Below are 16,330 nucleotides of genomic sequence, written 5' to 3' on the forward strand. Positions count from 1 at the left end.
ATTATAACCAATGGAATGAACAATGGGAAAGAAGGAACAAAACAAAGCAGAAAAGAGTGAGCAAGTAGTTTGCTTCAATATGCATTCAGACTCCAAAAATCTTTCTCTGGATGTGGATTGATTTTTCCATCATGAGTCCTTTGGAATTGTCTTATACCTTTACATTGCTGAGATGAACCTGGTTAACCAAAGCCAGTCATAACAGATACAATCTCTCTGTAATTGTGTACAAAGTTCTCTTTCTGTTCCTCTTACTCAACATCAATTTATGTAAGTCTCTCCAGTTTATTATGAAGCCTGTTTCTCATTTCTTTTTTTTTGAAGAGTAAACTTTATTAAGTTGTTTCTACAGAAAATATTTTCAGTAGATACACTGATACAGAAACAAAAATGGATTCACAAGCTTTTGAAATTAAAAACGTTTTGCATGTATATCACAATTTTCATTGGTGGAATCACTTCTCCAGTCTCCAGAATTTTATCACCTGGCAATATTCTGGGTTTCTTTTCAACAATACCATATGGCCTTGTTTGTACGTGTATTTGACATAATAGTGAACAATCCAGGCCGGTATAAGGAAATTAGCAAAAACAAACATTCCATTTCGGTACACCTTAAAAGCAAGTCTCCTCCAGATGGAGTCCGTCTGCAGGAAGTTATTCCAGAAGCCAGACCAAGCCTTCTGCCGGGGCAGGACGGGCTCCCAGGGGCTCAGCTCCTGGTCCTTCAGCCACTGCCTCCTTAGGGCACGCAGCTGCTCCAACCGCAGCTTCTCGTCTGGCATGAAGCCCGACATCGCCTCAATCTCGCCGCTAGAACACAGGGGATCGAGTCGCAGAGACCCTTTCTCTCTGTGCCCATGCTCCTCATTTCTTATAGCACATTAGTATTCCATTACTTGTGTAGCCATTCCCCAGTTGATGGTCATTTCATTGATTTCCAATTCTTTCCCACCACAAAAGGAGCTGCTACATTTTTTGTTGTTGTTGTTCATGTCTCTGATTTTCTTGAAGAGATCTCTTGCTTTTCCCAGCCTGTGATTTTCTTCTTTCTTTGCAATGCTCCTTTAAAAGAAAACCTTCTTATCTCACCTTGCTAGTCTCTGGAATTCTACATTCACTTGGGCATATCATTCCCTTTCTCCTTTACTTTTTGCTTTCCCTCTTTCCTCAGCTATTTGTAAAGCCTTATCAGACGGCCATTTTTCTTTATTCTTTTTCTTTGGAATATGTTTTGTTGGTGCCTCCGGTACAATATTGTGAACTTCTGTCCATATTTCTATAGTCACTCTATCTACCAGGTCTAACTTTTAAATTAATTCATTACCTCCATGTAATATTCATAAGGAATGTTATTTAGGTCATAGCTATATGGTTTAATTGTTTCTCCTATTTTTTTTCAATTTTAGTCAGAATTTTGAAATAAGTTCACGATGTGAGCCTCAGTCAGCTCCAGGCATTGTTTTAACTGACCGTATAGTGCTTGTCCACCTTAGGCTGCAAAGTATATAATCAACCTGATTTTGTTATTGACCATCTGGTGATGTCCACATGTAGAAGCACCTTTTGCATTGTTTAAAAAGTGTTTGCTATAACTAGTGAGTTATGTTGACAAAACTCTATTAGTTTCTGTCCTACTTCATTTTTTACCCCATGGCCAAACTTGCCTGTCATTCCAATTATCTTTAGATTTCCTACTTTAGTATTCTAATCTCCATGATGAATGTGACAACTTTTTTGGTGTTATTTCTAGAAGATGTTGTAGGTCTTCACAGAACTGATCACCTTTGTCCACTTTGACCCCAATGGTTGGAGCATAGACTTGTAGTACCATAACATTGAATGGTTTGTCTTGGATTCAAACAGATATCATTCTGTCATTTTTGAGATTACACAGTACTGTTTTTTTCACCCTTTTATCGAAGATGAGGGCTACTCCATTTCTTCCAAGGAATTCTTGCCTACAATAGTATATGTAGTGATCAACTGAATTAAATTCACCCATTCCCATCTATTTAAGTTCATTGACACCTAAGATCTTGATGTTTAATCTTTCCATCTCCTGTTTGATCACATCTAACTTAACCTGGGTCATAGATCTTACATTCCACGTTCCTATACAGAATTGATTTTCATAGCACTGGACTTTCCTTTTGTTACTATTTATATCCATTGTTGACCATCCTTTAGGCTTTGGTACAGCCACTCCTTTAGTACTGGAGTTACTTGCAGTTGTCTTCCACTCTTCCCAGGTAGAGTACTGGATGCCTTTAAACCTGAGGTTTAAACCTTTAAACTCATCTTCCAATGTTATCTCTTCTATCATTCTAGTTCTGTTAATGGGGTTTTCTTGGCAAATATACTGGAGTGGTTTGCCTTCTCCTACTCCTTTGGATCACCTCTGATGATACATACATATGAGTATCCCTGTATAACAAAGATTTTGGAACAAATTTTTAAAAATAGCAATGAAACTAACCACCAAAATAATTTATTTTGATAATATACATAATATTCCACCCCTATCCTTCCCAACACATGAAATGAAAGAAGGCTGGTACATTTTCTCAATACTTATCTGAGTCTAATGTTGATAATTATCATTATACAACTTTCAGTTTAGTTTTATTGTTATTGTTTTCTGTTTATGCTGTTTTAGTCATGATGCATATAATTTCTGCAGTAATACTTAGGACTTCTGCATCAGTTCTCATGTTTCAATGAATTTTTAATATTCTTTGGCTTTTTTTAAAAAACAAATTCACAAAAGGATATAATGAGTGTTATTGACATCCCATTATATTTATATACCTCAGTTTGTTCATTCATTTCCAAATTAAGATCTTTTTTTTTTCCTATTTAGTAAGTGTACAGATGAAGTTGAGAGGCAGAATTACACAGTGGATAGCCAAATGTGGAGTCATGATAAAGAAGAATTAGGGTTACAAATATACAAACCTCTGGACAAATCAGTTAATAAGCTATTCAAAAAAGTTCATAAATGATTGAAAGAAAAAAGGCTTGAATTTAGTAGCTAAAAATAAAGCCTTAAACTTAGTGTAGTGTAAACTCAGTTACAAAAATATAAGATAGGGACATCAGACTTACTATCAGGGATGTGAAAAAGACATAAAAGACATAGGAATATCAGTTGATCACAAACTTAATCTTAGTTGATAATGTTGTGTTTGTCCTTTGTTTTCAAAGAGGACCATGGCATCAGGTAAATGATGACATGACTTGTAGTTGACTTTGATTTGAGTGAGTGAGGGCTGTGCAAGGTCACCAGCCTCACTTTAACCTCCAGAGCCATCTGAATACAGTGACCAGATATTCATCAGGATGACTGAAGATGACTTAGGATGCAACCTGACCCTTAGTTGATAATGTAACATGGCTACCAAAGAAGCCAGTGTCCTAGGCTATTGAAAAAGGGGTGTCAGGATCAAGGGAGGATATGTCTCCATTGTATTCTGTTCTACACAGAGAAGAATCCATGAGAAGTAATGGACTCTGTTGATGATGTTTCCTTTGAGGAGGGGGATGAAGAATATTCAGAGGTTGTTACCAGGAGATTGAGACTGAAAATCATATCATAAACTAAGAGTTAGTAAAGTTTATATAATATATAATTATCATTATCATTATATATAAGCTTTCTGGATAAGAAAAGACTAATGAGAAATGTAATACAAGGAATTGGGTGGGGGAGGTATCATGGGGGGAAATGAATAGACTTATTCTTTGTTTCTCTAGAACAGGGGTTCTTAACTATTTTCTGTATAAGAAACCTCATTTGTCGGTCTGGTAAAACCTATGGGCCCCTTCTCAGAATGATATTTTAAGTGAAAAATGCAAGCTATTGAAAAGGAAACAAATTATGTTAAATAAAAGAAAATAATCAAAATATTTTTCATCCATAATCACATACTCCAAATTAAGAAGCTCTCCTATAGCAAACATAGTATAAGGAAAACAATTTAGTTTGAATTAGTATACAGATAACAATTCAGTATATTTATAATAATAATGATTATTTAAGAATGAAAGACACTGCTTCACAAAATAGTGAGTATCCCAGCACTAAAAATAGTTAAACCAAGGTTGATAGCTCATGTGTAAGAATTGTTGCAGAAAAGATTCCATTATTGAGTGACAGATGAGACTAGATGGCCTTTATGGTCTCTTCCAAATCTGATGTGCTGAGCTATTTAAAGGTTCCTTCTCAAATCTTATAAAAAAAAAAAAACAGTATTAGAATACGTGCCAGAGAAGATGGACTTAGCTACCTAAGCTGACATATGAAAGTGACTTGGAGACCATTGCAAATATGTGACGAATTTTACAAGAGGACAAAAAATGTAGAAGCAACCAAAATGATATTTAAAGTATTTTCTCCTTTTGATTAATAATTTATCTTTTAAACGGCACTAATATGTGGACGGTAGTGAGCTTCCTATTTTTAGTATACTAAATGTAATTATGTAATTACTTAAAGTATCTGCATTTCAGCGTGTATTACATTTTTTTGCTGTAAGTTCAAAGGCACTGTTTACTTCGCATTAGCACTTTATGTCAATTTATCCTATAAGAGTTAAGTAATTTCATAGTATTAAGTCTGCACATTCATGAATCCTTGTGTATTTTTTCATACTGTTCAGGCAGTGCACATAATTAAAGGTATGGCCATATTCCAGTGCCTCCATCAGGTGTTCTACCCATCCCTCCCTATTTAGTCTCTTGGTCACTCATGACTTGTTAACTCTGACCCTGACCCTACCATTTGAAATATACTTTTTTTCTCCTTCAGTGGTAGAAGTTAGTGGAAAATCCTGTCATTGGTTTCATAATTATAATTATATATTCATTATATATAATACATTGTATTTAAGGAATTATGGAAAATTGATATCATCAGAATAAAAATGTACAATTAAACAAGATGATGGTTAAATAGAGGAAGTAATAAATAAAGGTTATTGATGAGGTGATATTTTCCACTAGTATATTCTTGAAGTTAAGAAAACACAAGATTCCAAGAAGGTTAAGAAAATCCTATTTGCTGAGTTTCCAGATCATAGAGAAGAATTACACAGGCTGAGAAAGGAAGAATGGGTTATAACCAGCACCACTGGAAGAAAGTGTCTCATTGATGAAATTACAGATCCATTGAAATAACCTGTCTTAATGGGGAAAAGTCAGTTCTCCTTCACTTAGTAACATGCTTGTAGGCTAAATAATTTTCAAGACACAATATCTCAGATGTTATTTTCTAATCTAAAGAAATCACAGCAATGTTGAAAGGTTCAATTTGGAGTTGGCCAGAAGATTTTTTTTTCTGGTTGTCCTTTAATATCACTTAGACCATGATAAGTTGTTGTGTGTACTCTAAGTATAGGTCTAGCCCAGTAATACTGTGGAGTTGTGAGGGCAGATACAGAAAATATGTTTAACTATATGTTTAATTCTTCAAGATATGAAGTAAGAAATAAAAAAAATTATAATGAAATAGTTAATCATTCATGGTCAGAGGCAGTTCTACTGGATAATTACCACCTAGTAAAATATACCATGAAATACTGCCTCTAAATTAAATGCATCATAAATTAAGTGCATATCTAAATTAAAACATCCATTTAGAAAATGGGACATTCTTGGGGTGGCAAGGTGGCACAATGAATAGAGCACCAGCCCTGGAGTCAGGAGGACCTGAGTTCAAATCTGGCCTCAGATACTTAACATGCTAGTCATGTGACCTTAGGCAAGTCACTTAATCCCAATTGCCCTACATTCCCCTCTCCAAAAAGCAAAAAAAAAAAAAAAAAATAAAAAAGAAAGAAAAAAAGGGGGACATTCAGAGACACTAGTTAATACATATCATGTAGACCAAAAAGATGTTATTTCCTGAATTAAACTATCTTATTTTATTTTTTGGAGGGGGGAAGGCAAGGCAGTTTGGGTTAAGTGACTTACCTAAATTCACATAGCTAGTAACTATGTCAACTATCTGAGGCCTGATTTGAACTCAGGTCCTCCTAACTTCAGGGCTGGTGCTCTATTCATTGTGCCATCTAACTGCCCCTGAATTAAACTATTTAAACTTAATTAAATAATTGTTCCCTGAGTATAGACAGTGTAGATTTCAAGTAAATCTCTGAACAATATTAGTGTCAACTTAGCATTTTTAAAGTATCCACAGCACTTAATATAGCCAAAATCTGTTCTTTATTTCTAAGACTTCTCACAATGACTCTTTCTGTATTGTTAGTTAAATCCTCAATCAATAAACATAGTTTGTCAAAGGGTTTCGAGCTTGAAAGGTGGACAAAGCTTGCAATTAATAACTACTGCCTTCCAGAACTCAGAGTAGATTTAGGGACATTTTTATCCTGTAAATAAAGTATTAGCTGGGAATGTTCTCCTCATCTTTCTTCCATGAATATTTGGGCCTTTCACATTGCTTCTGCAAAGATCATGGTGAAACAGGGAATGGGGATGGCAATCCTTGGCTGTTGTTTTCATTTGTAAGAAGACTGCTGATGAAGTGCAGAACAAGCTTAATTATTGGATCATAGAAAATAATGGAATCATAGGTTGTAAAAACTGGAAGGAACCTTGAAGGACAAGTGCATGCAACCTGTTTTATAAAAGAGAAAATGGAGACGCAGAGAAGTTTAGTTATATACCAAAGGTCTAATAGCTGGGACTACGCCTCGGTCCCATGACTCCTGAGTCTCATGCCCTTTATACTATACTATGATTGAAAATAAAAAGTGTCCAGTTATGTAATTTAGTTATGTAATTTAGCCACAGTTAAACATTTTAACTAGGAATACTTAAACATTTTAGCTATGATTTAACAAATCATAATGCCAAAATAACAAATTAATCTTGAAATAAATTCAATCTATTTACATTTTCAACATTACATACAGTTATTTCTAAAATTCAAACCAATGACTAACTTAGGAAGCTATCAAATCCAAATTAAGCAAACACATTTCAGAACTTCCTTGTGAGTATATTTAATCATATTATGAAAATGAATCTATTTACTATGAATTAAAGCATAGTCTTTTGAGAAAGTCATCAGAAAGTTCCATTCATCAGTGCAATCATTTTTTGTATTAATCAACCTAAAGGGACCTTGACAAATCAGCAAAACATTTGAGTTTAAATGGGGAGGAAAGGAGAAAAATTTACTGATGGAGGTTGAAAGCAACAAAATAATTTAGTTCTAATGAGTAGGCCTTACTGAATTTTCCTAGTACCAGTCTAATTATTCCTGATATCTGTTCATCAGTGACATCCTGGGGGTGGAGAGTCAAAAATATTTTGGTTCCTAGTTCTTTGTTGCACCATCAGACATACTTCAACTAGAATAGTTTGAAGAACTAGAGATAGAATTCTCAATTTTGAACTTGGGGCAAAACATCTTATATTACACATGGAGTGCTCATAATAATCACTGCCTATAAAGTATTTAGTTATAGATATGTGTGCATGGAGTTAATCAGTCAAGTAGAAATAGTGCTGTACCTAGAGTCTTTAAAACTGGGTTCAAATCATAGCATTACCATTAATTAGCTCTATAGCTTGACCATTTCTGAGTCATTTATGTTCTCTGGGCCTCAGTTTTGTCAACTGTAAAATGAGGGGTTCGACTCCCTGCTTTAAGATCCCTCCCAGGTCCAAATCTGTGAACCTTTAAATTACTGAAATAGATACGAGACACATTAAGATGCACTAAGGGGAGGGCTGTGTTCAGATTTGGGGCATCTGAACTTACATCTTAATCCCAATACTTGCTACCTCAATGATGCTCTGGCAAGTCACTTAACATCTTTAGTCTTCATTTACTTCATCTATAAAATAAGAGAGAGTTAGACTGGGAAATCTCTGAACGCCCATAGCATGCAACCTGTGGTACCATGACCTCAAAATATAAGTTGGGAAGAGACAATGGGCAGTTGGCAGAGCCTCTGAGACACTGCATGGGACTGCTTCTGGTCTGAACAGGTGTAAAAGGACAGGTGTAGTACAACAAAGAATGAGGAGGAAACTTGTACTATCTGGTAGCTTCTTATTTTAATGATGAATTTTGCCAACATACCATAATGGAGTCTCTAGTGCACATTTAGTTACACATATATTATAGGCAGTTATTTGGGAAGTAGAATTAGTATTAGAATTATTAATAGTCTGGACCTATTATATGATTATTAATAGCTCTGGGTCGATGATGTAATTATTAAATATTATTATAAACCTAACAAGTTTATATAATTTGTCTTTACAGCTACCAAGTAAGACATGAAACTGCAAGTTTATTATCTGCATTTTAGAGATGAAACTGCTTTTTTCCTTGCCATGTGTTTATTTTATTAAAACAGACTTATAATTTTACTTGTAGAGGGAAGCTCTAATGATGAAACTCACTATCCAAAGGGGTGGGGAACCTGCAGCCTAAAGATCAAATTGACCCTCTAGGTCCTCAAGTGTAGCCCTATGACTGAATCCAAACCAGTCAAAAGGCTGTACTTGAGAACCTAGAGGGCCACGTGTGACCTCAAGACTACAGGTTCCCCACCTCTGCACTATTCTAATGCTCTGCAACTTGAATAGGTTGAAAGAGTTGCTGGGGGTCCTCAAAAGTTAAAAGTTATTGGTCCAGATTCCGTGAGCTACTATGTGACAGAAAAAGGCTTCTTGAATCTCACTGACCACCACACTATGCTGCCTCAGGTTTCTTTGATATTAGTGAGACTGGTTTCTTCTGACCAGCAATAGACATTACAGAAAAAAAGATAGCAAAAAATATCTAAACTATTTTTGGAGAAAAGTGCTATGTGTGATCAATATACATATATATATATACATATATATATATTCCTTATTAAAGACCTAATCAACTATTGATGACATCTTTGTTTCAAGCTATCATCCAAATATCATGTGGATCAATGAATGCTCATTTTAGGATGGTGAATTGATCATGTTACAACTGAAGGAACTGAGTTTGTATTGAATAAAACAAGTTGCAACCTGCTATCTGATACATTTATAGCTGTCACATTTGCAAAAATGAACTGGCATTGACTCTAAAAATGATATCATCTTACTCTTGATAAATGAACAAGTAATTTCTTGAAGTCACATATCATTAGTTCATCCTAAGGTAATACTGACATTTATTATCCAATTTCTTTTTATATAGAGTCCATAGTTCAGAATTTAATTAATGCCTATATGAAAAATGTTATATATTAATTAATTCATATAGGAAAAAATATCATAATTTTAAAACCATGTTTGTAATGACATTTTAATTTAATTTATAATTTACTGAGAATATATACATGTTATACTGAGGTACTTAAAACGGCACTATAGTTTGCAGTACTGTAATTAGGACTTGATTAAAAAACTCCCCTGTGATGAAAGAGTTTATCAAAATTTTTCATAAATTTAATGAGGATTTGCTTGGAAAACATGTCTATCAAATGAATAAGCAAGGCATATTATCATTCAACTCCATGATTTATGCAGTTTATAAAATGCATTCAATTCACCAAAATACTTGTGAATAAATAAATGAATGCACCCAACACTATGTGCCAAACACTGTGCTATGGTGGGGATGAAACTCTACTGTAAAACCAAATGCAGGAGGAGATTCTGATAGGGAGAGTCAATGTATGTATGGAAGTGATCACCAGCATCAGCACTTTAATCCAGAAAGTTTTAGGCATAGTGAGTAGATCAATAGGTAAGTGTATTGACAAACCTCTTCCAGGAAAAGTGGTAGAGTTGATTTAATCATATTCCAGAACTATATAGCTGGGTTTGTTGGAAGGGGATGTGTCTTTGGGCAAGGTAGCTGTTGAAGCTGTTGAGAAGATGACTACAAATTAGGGAGTAAAGTGAAATATGGCTTCAGCCTCCCTGAAGAAGTGGTCCAAGGAAGACAATCATTAATCAAGAGACTGGGGCCACAAGGTAGAAGTTCTAGTGATGAAACAGTTCAGATCTCCAAAGAATGGTTTCTGATCCAGGTGTCATGACACCTGCTAGACAAAAGAGAAGTCATTAACAGGCAGAAATAGCAGCTCTATGATATAAGAAAGAGAGAACAAAAGTCGGAGTCAGGGTTCGAGTTTGACTGTATCCTCAGACACTGACTAGCTCAATGATGCTGGGCAAATCACTTCTACTTCCTGTGCCTTGGTTTCCTCATCTGTAAAATGGAGATTAAAATAGATAGCACCTTCCAAGGTGTTGTGAGAATAAAGTAAAAAATGTGTAGAAAAATGCTACTTATTATTATTATTATCCCCTTCCTTACTAGAATTTACACTCTCTTCGCACAGGGAATGTAACATATACAAAGATAATGAGATATAGTACGGTATTGTGAAAATATTTTATAAACTGGAAAAATAACATAAAATCAAAGGTAGAATGGAATTATAATGATGATGATGATGATATCATCATATCTGGAGTCATGGGTTCAAGAATTTCTCAAGGTTACATATGCAAAGTACTTTATCACTAGTTCAGAAAACTAAGACTGTAACTGATAGGTAAATTTCCCACTGAATCGATGGAGGGAGTTTCATTTTACTGAGCAGTAATAGTTTTCAATGTGCAACATGATAAATATACATTGGTATTAGAGAATCAAAGCAAATATGACAATTCAGTTCAGATTTAGTTTAGAGAATATTAGAATTTTGAGGTTTAGGTTCATTCACCTTCAAAAATATACAAATTCTCTTCCAATATAGAATATACCCTGTTTTTTCTAGGTAAACACTAAACACTTCTGATATTTACTTATAAAGAAGAGGATTTTTTTTCTTTTAATATGAAACACAAAGGATTTATTTATCTTCTTGTTTCATTAAAAAAGTAAATACATCTATCCCTGGCACTGAGGAATTCATATCATGCGATTCATTCTTATTTTACCTGAGGACAGTGTTCATTTGCAATATATCTGTTTGGAATCTGGTACTAAAATCCCTCTACTTTGGGAAAACAGTTTTTTCCACTGTACTGTTTCTTAAGTTTCCCCCACAGAAACACTATGCCAGAAAACAAGTGCTGGATATCAAAATCTCAAAGAACTGCATCATTAAGTTAATTCCTGAGGCCCAGAATTCTCTTTTCCCAGTCAGTCCCATAAGTAAAATTCTTTTTTTTTTCCTATTTGCTTCACTTCACATTTTCTTTATTTTCTTATTTTTTAAAGTGGTGACAGACCTGGGTAGGCACCTAATGTACTGGGATACTTATTTGGAAACACTTTTTGTTTAGATTCATTGGAAAAATAAAGTTTATTAGAAAACTTTACTGCCACCATTTAACTCATTAATTGCATAAGACTACAGTAACACTCAGGTTGACTATTTACTAGTATCCTCAAAATACCAGAATGTGAAATTCTAGGGAGAGCCTATGTCTAGAAGACCAGTGTTCAAATTTCCTTGACTGGGAGCTTTCATGAAAAGAAAAAAAAGTTTCAGAAGTTACATTGCAACAGATTTAAAGCTAGGGTGAGGGTCTTAAAACAGTGATAAGGACTCTGTTATCTATAGATCAGTCAGAATCCATAGAAAATTCAGTAAAATATAGATTAAATCAAAGTTATATTTAAACCATAACCTCAAATTTGAATAAATCATATGTTTAAATACGACATTGCTTTAAATCACTTGCTAGATGAGAACAAAGAAATAAACTCACTCAAATGCTCCAAGATTCAAGATCCTATTCAAGACAGTATTTTATCAAATAATGCTAATTATGCCCCAATCCAAATCTGTCTAACCCATGTGATTCATATTCACGTATAAGTTTTAACAGGAGATTAAGTCAATGTTATGGGAGTCTTTTCAACTTTTTTTACATCATAAAGATAAGAATGGAGTAGGTAGGCTGTCATTTTCTTATCCCTTGCTCTCAAAACCATTTTGGTAGGTTCTCATCCACCTTCTTTTTCACTTGTCTTTCTTCAGTGACATCTTGTATACCAATCTCCTGCACTGTGTCTTAACTGTAAAATGTTATACCCTGTTCATGCACACTGTATTTCTCTTTATTGCTTTTTAATCACTCCTTAAGTTCAATGCTTTTGAGACCTTGCATGACTTTCAGCTATACAGTATCACTGGAATAATGTTATTTTAAATATGGGCCTTTGATTCCAACAAATCCTGATGTCATAACACAAATTTTAAAATTTTGCAAAGGGAATAATTTTTTTTAATGATAATTAAGTGGAGTTACCACATACTAGGATTTTAATCCTATAGTCTCAATTTCCCAAGAACTTCTTGAATTAAAATTTCATTTACTGATGGGGGATGGAGAGGGAATCACACTAATTTGCTTTGTACTCTAAGATTATTCTAATAATTAATCTAGAGTCTACTCTAGATGTTAACAATTACAACATTTATGTGTATGTATAATATATATGTATGTGTATGTATAATTATATATATAAATATATAATATGTGTGTTTATATATGAATACATGTTCCGGTGTGTATGTGTGTGTGTGTGTGTTGTTTAGTCATTGCAGTTGTGTCCAACTCTTTATGATCCCTTTTGTGTTTTCTTGGCAGTGATACTGGAGTGGTTTGTGATTTCCTTCTCCAGCTTATTTTACAAATAGGGAACTGAGGCCAATAGAGTTAAGGGACTTGCCCAGGGTCACACAGTTAATGTCTAAGGTCAATTTTGAACTCAGGTCTTCCTGACTCCAGGTCCGGTGCTCTATTATCCATTGATCCACCTAGCTACGTTTGTGTTTATATGTGAATATATACACATATTTTGTGTATGGATACATATACATGCACTTCTGTGCATCTATACACACATGTATAGATATACACACATATAATTCACAAGTGTGTAGAGATACATATGTGATTTTATCATTATAGGAAGCTTAACTTCTCTGTCACTATGAGCTGAAACTTGCTCTACAAGTTAGTTTTAAGTATTTCACTGAGAAGTTTAATGACTTCACCAAGGTCATGTAACCATTGTGTCATAGATAGAACTTGAATTCAAGTCTTCTGGACTCTACAACCAGAGTTTTATCTACTCTGCTAAGCTGCCTCTCAAGTGATAATAGCTGGCATTGATATGCACTTTCAGGTTTGCAAAGTACTTTTCATACATTATCTCATTTAATGAATTGCCCAATTGCTTTTCAGAATGTCTTCAAACCACTAACATTCCTAATCAACATTTATTTCTTTAGTGCCATCATTTCCCAGAGACTTTTGAAGCTATTGGCTTTCTAATTGTGTAATGTTGGAGCGGACAATTTTATTTTTCCCAATAGGTTTATTCTGCTGAGCTAAAGTCATCAGAGACAATTTTAATTTTTTTTTCCCCAAGCCTCTTTCAAAGTGTGTTGACACTGCAGCTGAGTCTTAGTAGACTGAAGATTCGTAGTTGGTAAAGTGCTTAATTTTTTAAAATGTGGAAATGAGACATTATCCCATAAAATTGTATATTCCCGAAATAGAATTCTGTAAACATATTTCTATATCATATACTAGAACTATTCTTTTACTGGGGCAGTTTGGGGGGCATAAATGTATTAATCTCTAATTAGGAAATCTAGTTTAACAGAGAATTCTACCATCCTCCCACCAACAACCCAGGTAACTTTGATGTCACTGGAAAGACAGTTGAATAATTCTTCAAGTGGAACATAGCAAAATAAAAAGAAATTAAATTGCTTGGAAAATCTGGATGTAATATGTTATTTTCATACTCCTTTATTTGTGCTAGTTACTGATTGGTTTTTAGATGGCTAAGTGATACAGTAGATCATGTTAGGCCTAGAATCGGGAAGACTGAGTTCAAATCCTCCATCAAAAGCCTTCCAGTTATATTACCCAAGCTTGCTAATGGCTAATGTAGAATTCCCTTTGCAATTATGCAACTACAGTGTTCTTGTTACTTTTTGGACCTTTGTTACGAGGAACCAGTAATAAGTTGTTGGGTTTTTTTCCATGTGAAGTCTATCAATTTGTAATTATTTTTCCTCCTAATTTGACATTATTTAAATCTATGGAGGTAACAAAAATGAAAAAAACAACCAAGTTTTTGAGGCCTAACGGCCCTTGCTCATGCCAGACAGAGCTGGTTATACCCCTTTTTGCAGAAACGAGCATTTAAGTCATATCTGCAGTTCTCTGCAATGGTCAGGGGAACTTGCTGAGCCAGCTGTACAACTAAAGAGAACTGGGGACAATTCACTAGCTCCTCATTGCATCTTTTACTTGCTTATAAGCAGCGCAGCCCTGCTTGGTGTTTGCTTAGGACAACATTTTGCTGATTGGTGAGAGAAATGGGTCCAACAAATACCATTCAGGTACATGAGGGACTCAGAATCAGTGTGTTATGGAGAAAGACCAACATTTCAAAGCATGTCACTGTGATTCATACTGAGCCAAAGGAAGTCATTATTGCCCAACCCTGTTTGCTCTTTCAGGTTTGTACACAACTTAGAGATGTGTCCAATCTAATATCATTAAGTGGTTCTGTCACAAAAATGATTTTAGGCAAAACAGTGTTACAGAATGCAATCATTTCCCTAAACAACATTACAAATGAGTGATTAGTCAAACAAGGGAATGGTGTTTCAGGAGAGACTAACAAATTTACCATGGGGTTGGGTTATAATGTAGTAATAATATATTTGTGAAACAAAATTTGTCTGGCCAGTGTTATAGCATGTTCCATTTTTTGGTTTTCTACATAAGTGAAGTTTCTACATAACTGAACCATACAAAAAAGCACAAATTAGAACAATGTGAATGATATTTGGGATATGGAGTAGGGTCTTGTTAAGACAAAGTAATTTTTGTTGAGCCAGAAGCTCCACCACACATCATCATCAGAATGGGACAAAGGACAATTACAAGGGTATAAAAGAGAATAATTTCAGTAATTATTTGAGTACACATGATTCTAAAAGGGAAAAAGGCTTAGCTCTTATAACTGGCTACAGTGGGAGAAATAGCTTATATATGGGGTTATTCCAAATTAGAAGAATAATATCTCTAGGGGACCAGTGAGAATGTATTGATAGGAGCCACTGTTTGTTTGTTTTTTTCTCACAAGTCCTTAACACTTTACCCTTTTGAAAAATATTAATATAATAGAAAAAGACGCAAGCAATATCTTTACTTTGTGCTTATTTGATTGCCCCAAGTTTTTAATTTTTATGTTTATCATATCTGAGACAACTTGACAGTGAGTGCTTTCACATTCCTTAGGTAAATATACTTGAGCAAAGAAAAGATCATACAGAAGTCATGAATAAGTGAGAAAAATCTGTTATATATGGATGAAAAACTTGAATGTTCTGTCTTCTATAATATATCATAAATCCAGGCATCCCAGGATACTTTTTTTCATTTTGTTTGTTGGCTAACAGAAAAATAGGGAGAAGAGACTAATAGTATTTGGTATAAATTTATTTTTATAACTACTGTAGATCGTGTTTTATCTTTAAGATACATCATATAAATTGTTAAACTTAAAATGATATATTCAATGTAAATTATATGTTAAGTGTAGATGATAGAGTTAGTACAAAATTCTAAAGTATGTAACCATGTTTCATACCAAGCCAAAGAAAGCTATCATCTCCCCAACCTGTTTCCTAAATTTGGGTTTATACATCTAGCACAGATATGTTTGAGATAAAGAGAACACTGAATATATGCTAACACTGTGTTCCCCCTTCATGTTAACTCATCAATATAGCAGCAATATCATTGTTCACAAGATATACAAACATAACCACAATTACAGAACAATTCTGTACACTTCTGTGTTTCCCACCATATTTTCAATGCATTTCCTATGCTCAATCAAGAGAGTAAGGATTCCATCTTTACAAATAAATATGTAAACATCTCAGACATACTGTGTAGGCCATGCCAACTACTTCATCTTCTGGGAATATTCTGGATAAAAATCAGGTGTATCTAGACAGATGTAAAAACAAGGCCATTTATTTTTCTATTGTATGTCTTCTGTGCCTTATCATGCTTCTTCTAGGCATATAGATTTTTTTTTTTCCTTAGCAAAGAAATGTGACTAAAACTCTAACTTTTGCAATCGTTAGCTTCTTTGAAGGTTCAGCTTAGGTGTCATCTTATGCATGGCCACTGCCTTTTCTGTTAGAATGTAAGTTCCTTGAGAGTAGGATCTATAGTATATCTATCCACAGTAGTGTCCCCAGCAGCTAGTAAAATATCTAATAATAAGTGTTTAATAAATTCT

The 16,330-nt window shown here is 34.3% G+C and overlaps 1 pseudogene; it reads right to left on the reverse strand.

Annotated features, from left to right (window-relative positions):
- Positions 1-455: 455 nt before the first annotated feature.
- LOC138160365 (NADH dehydrogenase [ubiquinone] 1 beta subcomplex subunit 6 pseudogene) lies at positions 456-797 on the reverse strand (annotated as a pseudogene).
- Positions 798-16,330: the final 15,533 nt, after the last annotated feature.

This window comes from Petaurus breviceps, unplaced genomic scaffold, assembly GCF_028583685.1.
Source record: "Petaurus breviceps papuanus isolate PSGF00001 unplaced genomic scaffold, PetGlider_PUasm1.0 181, whole genome shotgun sequence".
Lineage (NCBI taxonomy): Eukaryota > Metazoa > Chordata > Mammalia > Diprotodontia > Petauridae > Petaurus > Petaurus breviceps.